Raw genomic sequence first — 6,548 nt, 5'->3', positions numbered from 1 at the left:
ATAGGAAGTGCTTTCCAGACCGTGCGATACGCGAAACGTGAATGGAATGTGCTCAGCAAATTAACAATCGATGATTTTATAAATTAAATTTGTCGGATATGCTTTTGAAGCCACCCTTCGCATCTATTACGACGGATTCCTTTCTAGTTCTGTATTTTCTCCGCTCCTCTTCCTTTCCCTTTTCATTACAACGTAGTGTAAGATCGCACTGCGGCTTTTTCAACAGGGGTATCCAGACACACGGAAAACATGCCGAAGTTATGTGACGGCGACCTCACAATCAGCAGGATTAATAACAGGAAATATCACTTTATTCAAGTTCTGCAAATATTTCTCCTCTTTCAGGTCGTTTTTCAGTGGCGATAGTAGAAAGAGATTTTTTTAACGGATTGATCTACACTAAGATTAAATATTCATTTCCACAAAAGGTGTTATGCGCTTATGCAGGGTAATTATTTTCACTATGCACAAACTCTAGGGATTGATCGATGAGAGGATACGGAACGAAAACGGTCTAATGAACTTATGTTCGGGAACGCAATGTTTCCATGCTAGACACCATTTATTCAATCATAATTTTTCACAGAAACTGCGGTCTAATACGCGCTATACCATGCAGCCACAGTTACAGTGTGCATGGTTACCCCCTAGCCTAGAGGGAGGTGCTGTTCTTCTTACGTCATGCGCTAGCGCTCTCTCCCGCCATACTAATTGGTACTATGTCCGATTCACTTCTCTTGCTGACTCACCTTGTAATGGATGTGATACAGCGTTGTGCACAATGCTTCCGTATTCGAATCGAGAGCTTCCCGACGTGGTGTGTTCTTACGGAAAGGCAAATGGCAACGGGCAGAGGGTATCAAGGTTGTATCAGTACACCTTTCCTCTCCGACAACAATCACAGCAGTCAGTGTTGCAACAGTGTTTCGTCGTCTGTCTGAGACAGAGTCGTTTCAGGAAGCAGGAAATCATGACGGACGTACCCGAAATGTTCGGACGCTGGACTTGGAGGAAAATGTAATTAACACTGTGGATACGACCGGGCAATTCGACCGCCAGTACAGAGGAACCCTTATCACTTACAGCGTATGCAGGGCTTACTAGCGACAGACTTTCCACATCGGGAGCAGTTTTGTCATTGGTTTCTTCACCAAGCAATCACGCTCTCGGGATTTGTGTCATCCAGCCTATTCACAGATGAGACCATCTTTACGCGCAGTGGTATCTTCAACTTTCTTAACCGTCATCTGTGAGATAGTATGCAGAACCCTCATGGTATGGTGACAGCAAATCATGAGCGTCTGTGCAGCCGGAATGTGTGGGCCGGGATAATTGGCAACCGTATTTTGAGACCAGTCTTCCTTCCACCTTGCGTAAGAGGCCGGAACTATCGGCGTTTCTTGGGGGTTACTTTGCATCTCCTGCTAGAAGAAGTGCCATTGATGATTCGGAGGGTTACGTGGCTGCTATATGATGGTTCTCCAGCACATTTCGATGTTAACGTCCGGACGCAACTCAATCGCGTCTTTCCTGGTCGATGGATCGGACGACAGGGTCCAGTTGCATGGCTTGCTCGTTCACCGGATCTCAACCTGTGCGATTTCTGGTTATGGGTCCATCTCAAATGTATCGTGTATGCAGAGCCAATTCCAGTTGTGGACACACTAGAGCAGCGTATTCATGCTGCCTTTGACACTCTTCGGATGCAGCTTGACCCATCTAAACGTGTGACACAGAACATGCTACGGCGCGTACGCGCATGCATTGAAGCACGTGGGAACCATTTTCAACACATACTGTAACTGTGGCTGCATGGTACTGCGCGTATTAGACCGCAGTCTCTGTAACAACGTATGATTGAATAAATGGTCTCTAGCATGGAACCCATGCATTTCCGGACGTAAGTTCATTAGAAATTTTTTGTTCCGTGTTCTCTCATCTATCAATCCCTAGAGTTTGTACACGGTGGAATGAATCACCCTCTATAATATAAATAAACCACAATTTCAATGCAGCCTGTGAGCGATAAGTTAAGTTAACTCTAATTACTCAAAAAATGGTTTAAATGACCGTAAGCACTATGGGACTTAACATCTGAGCTCATCAGTCCCCTAGACTTAGAACTACTTAAACCTAACTAACATAAGGAACTTGGTGCAGGGAGTGGCAACTGACCCTTAACATAGACAAATGTAATGTATTGCGAATACATAGAAAGAAGGATCCTTTATTGTATGATTATATGATAGCGGAACAAACACTGGTAGCAGTTACTTCTGTAAAATATCTGGGAGTATGCGTGCGGAACGATTTGAAGTGGAATGATCACATAAAATTAATTGTTGGTAAGGCAGGTACCAGGTTGAGATTCATTGGGAGAGTGCTTAGAAAATGTAGTCCATCAACAAAGGAGGTGGCTTACAAAACACTCGTTCGACCTATACTTGAGTATTGCTCATCAGTGTGGGATCCGTACCAGATCGGTCTGACGGAGGAGATAGAGAAGATCCAAAGAAGAGCGGCGCGTTTCGTCACAGGGTTATTTGGTAACCGTGATAGCGTTACGGAGATGTTTAATAAACTCAAGTGGCAGACTCTGCAAGAGAGGCGCTCTGCATCGCGGTGTAGCTTGCACGCCAGGTTTCGAGAGGGTGCGTTTCTGGATGAGGTATCGAATATATTGCTTCCCCCTACTTATACCTCCCGAGGAGATCACAAATGTAAAATTAGAGAGATTAGAGCGCACACGGAGGCTTTCAGACGGTCGTTCTTCCCGCGAACCATACGCGACTGGAACAGGAAAGGGAGGTAATGACAGTGGCACGTAAAGTGCCCTCCGCCACACACCGTTGGGTGGCTTGCGGAGTATAAATGTAGATGTAGATGTAGATGTAGAAGGACATCACACACATCCTTGTTCGAGGCAGGATTCGAACCTGCGACCGTAGCAGCAGCGCGGTTTCGGACTGAAGGCCTAGAACCGCTCGGCCACAGCGGCTGGCTGTAATTACTAAAATGTTTCTGAAGGATGATTTAATTGTCTGACCGAACGATCCGAAAAGTTCGCTGATAATTTGGGTGTAACTTAGGTGGGATATTTTAGGACATGATTAGTTACGTAAATGTTCCTCACATAACGATGTTATGCATTACTATTTCCTCAAACGCAGGCAAGCAGCCGTTGTGATAGTGGGTTTATACAAGGAAACCTCATCAAAGTAGTGTGAGACCACCGCCGGCTGGCGTGGCCGTGCGGTTCTAGGCGCTTCAGTCTGGAACAGCGAGACCTCTACGGTCGCAGGTTCGAATCCTGCCTCGGGCATGGATGTGTGTGATGTCCTTAGGTTGGTTAGATTTAAGTAGTTCTAAGTTCTAGGGGACTGATGGCCTCAGATGTTAAGTCCCATAGTGCTCAGAGCCATTTGAACCATCTTTTGTGAGACCACCCGTTTCGGTATACAGCAATGAATGCACTCCACTGGCGGAGATTTGATGGTTATATCTTAATCTACGTCTGTAGTCGGCAAATCACCTTATTGTGTGGCGGAGGGGACTTTGTGTACCACTGTCACTTCCCCATTTTACTGTTGCAGTCACATATGCTTCGTCGGAAGAACGATTGGTGGCAAGCCTCCGTGTGGGCTCCAGACTATTTTTTCGTTCATTGCCTTTCCGGAAATATACATAGGAGGAAGCCATAAATTGCTTGACTCTTCTAAGAACATGGGCTCTCGGAACTTTAACAGTAAACCACACCACGATACAGAAAGTTCACCTCTCTTGTAGCGTCTGCAATTAGAGTTGAATGAGCATTTCCGTGACGCTTTCGTATTTACTAAATGGACCTGCAACGAAACGCGCTTCTCTTCTTGTGATCTTCTCTGTTTCCTCTAATATACCTGTCTCGTACGGATCTCAGACTGACGAGCAATATTCAAGTATTCGACAAACGAGGGTTTTGTAAGCTGCCTTCTTTGTGGGTGGACTACATTTCTTGTCGACTCTCCCAGTGAATATCAGCCTGGTACCTGACTTGCTTGCGAGTGGTTTGATGCGGTCGTTCCGCTTTAAATCGCTCCATACACCTACTCCCAGGTATTTTTTTAGATGTGACTGCTTTCGGTGGTTGTTCTGCAACCGTGTAATCATGTAACAATGAGTGTTTCTGCCTATTTATGCACAATACATTACATTTTTAGATGTTGAGGGTTAGTCGTCCATCCTTGCACCGAGTGTCGATCCTCTGCAGGTCTTCATGCATTCTACTACAATTTTCTAACGTTGCGACTTCTTTGAATACAACAGCATCATCGGCGAGAAACCCCACGTAATTCCGACGTTATCCACTAGCTCATTTATATGCACTGTCCGTCCAAAAACTGCAGAAGATGATTTTTAATCCTGGCCCCTAAGCAACGTCAGCGCACTAACTACGGTGGCAGCTTGAACTAACAACTGGAAACAACGTATGTACATTCCACCAGTCAGTTGTAAGTAGGCAGTGTTAACCAGTGCTCGTGCGGCTGTGGAGTGTCAACATTGTTGTGTCACAAATCGCAATGGACCAACATCTCTCAGTCTAGTGTTCAAGATATTCTGATGAATGTTTTGAAGAAGAGGAAAGTGTGTGCGAAATTTGTCATGCACACTATGAGTTCCAAACAAAGACAACGATGCGGGGCAGCCTTCCGTGATTTGATTGAAATGCAAATCGCGTTCTTCTCTGGAAAAAAATCAGCACGGCTGACGAGACTTGGTGTTAACAATATAAACCTACCACAAAACGACGAAGTGTAGAAGTCCACACGAAGGGTCAATGTTTTGTCTATATAACCGACATTCAAGCCAATGTAACTAATCGGCTGAACAACACCCCAAAGACGGACTTTTCTGACACTTTCACATGGATGTATGAACGTCGTGTGCATTGTACTAAAGTGATGGGATACTACATAGAACACATGAAGCATTAAAACCGCCATCTTAACGTTTCTCCATTTTGCGTTAATCCTTTCTCGAAGCTTTTTGGACTGACGGGGTATATTGTGAGAAGTAATGATCCTATAGCACTCCCTTGGGGTACGCACAAAGTAACATTTAAGTTTGACAAGTTATCTCTGTTGAGGATGACATGCTGTATTCTGTTTGCAAGGAACGTCTTAGGCCAGTGACGCAGCTGGTCTGATATTCCGTGCGCTCGTGGAGGAGGGGGAGATTAGTGTTTAACATCCCATCGACAACGAGGTCATTAGAGACGGAGCACAAGCCTGGATTAGGAAAGGATGGGGAAGGAAATCGGCCATGCCCTTTCAAAGGAAGCATCCCGGTATTTGCCTGAAGTGATTTAGGGAAATCACCGTACGCTTGTATTTTGTTCATTAGGCAGCAGTGCGGAACTGTATCGAAGGCCTTCTGGATATCAAGAGACATAGAACAACCTGGGAGTTTGTATCTACTGCTTTCTGGATATCGTGGACGAACAGAACGAACTGTATTTCATACCATCATTGCCATAAGAACTTATGTTGACCCCTAAGAAGGAGATTTTCGGTCTCCAGAAGTACCATAATACGCGAGCATGAGACATGTTCCAAAATTCTGTAAATATCATTTCTTTGCCGAAGTCCTCCAACTTTACCTAAGTGCCAGACCTGAAGATATAAATATTGCGATCGTCTAGACGAATGATGATCTGCCTTCAGTGATAACATGGGATAAAACTTGGCGCTTAAACTAACTGCAAAAAATCACATGTTATCTTAGTATCTGATGAGAAATTAATAAGTTTACAATTCCGCGAACATTTCCTCGTATTCTGCTCGACGGAATTCAAATAGCATATCAGACAATAATGAAGAACTTGGTGTAACGTTTGGTGAGAATCTATACAAGGCAAAGAGTACTGTTGCCCTCTCCCGGAAGACTTTCGCTTGTTTTATGCCCTCAAAAAGTAATCATATCATATTTCCACAGGATATGAAACGTAAACACGTGCAAGCACTTGTTCTACCGAGCATCCACCATTGCGATGTAATTCAGTATGGCATGAGTTGCGAAAACACAAAATGGCTACAGCTAATCATGAATGCTTGTGTATGTTACATCCTTAAAAGTCGTCTACATAACCATGTCGGTGCTTCACACACCCATTCACGGTGGTTGCCACCAGACACTTTACGTGACAATCGCAGGCTATGTCTGCTTCACAGACTGCTCAGTGCGCAAGCATACCAGTACCTAGAATTAGAGATTAAATACCTTTCATGCCATCACACTCCAAACAAAAGGTCCCACTTACCTACTCTCCTTGCTATGCCCACTCATGAAACCAAAATATTTGGTTGGCTAGTTGACTTGGGGTAGGGGACCAAACGGCGAGATCATCGGTCCCATCGGATTGGGGAACGATGGGGAAGGAAGTAGGCCATGCCCTTTCAAAGGAACCTTTCCGTCATTTGCCTGAAACGATTTAGGGAAATCACGGAAAACCTAAATCAGGATGGCCGGACGCGGGTTTGTATCGTCATCCTCCTAACGCGAGTCCAGTG

The sequence above is a fragment of the Schistocerca serialis genome, chromosome 3 (assembly GCF_023864345.2).
Source record: "Schistocerca serialis cubense isolate TAMUIC-IGC-003099 chromosome 3, iqSchSeri2.2, whole genome shotgun sequence".
Taxonomy (NCBI): Eukaryota; Metazoa; Arthropoda; class Insecta; order Orthoptera; family Acrididae; genus Schistocerca; species Schistocerca serialis.
The sequence above is the reverse complement of the archived record's forward strand: the minus strand, read 5'-3'. Positions refer to the sequence as shown.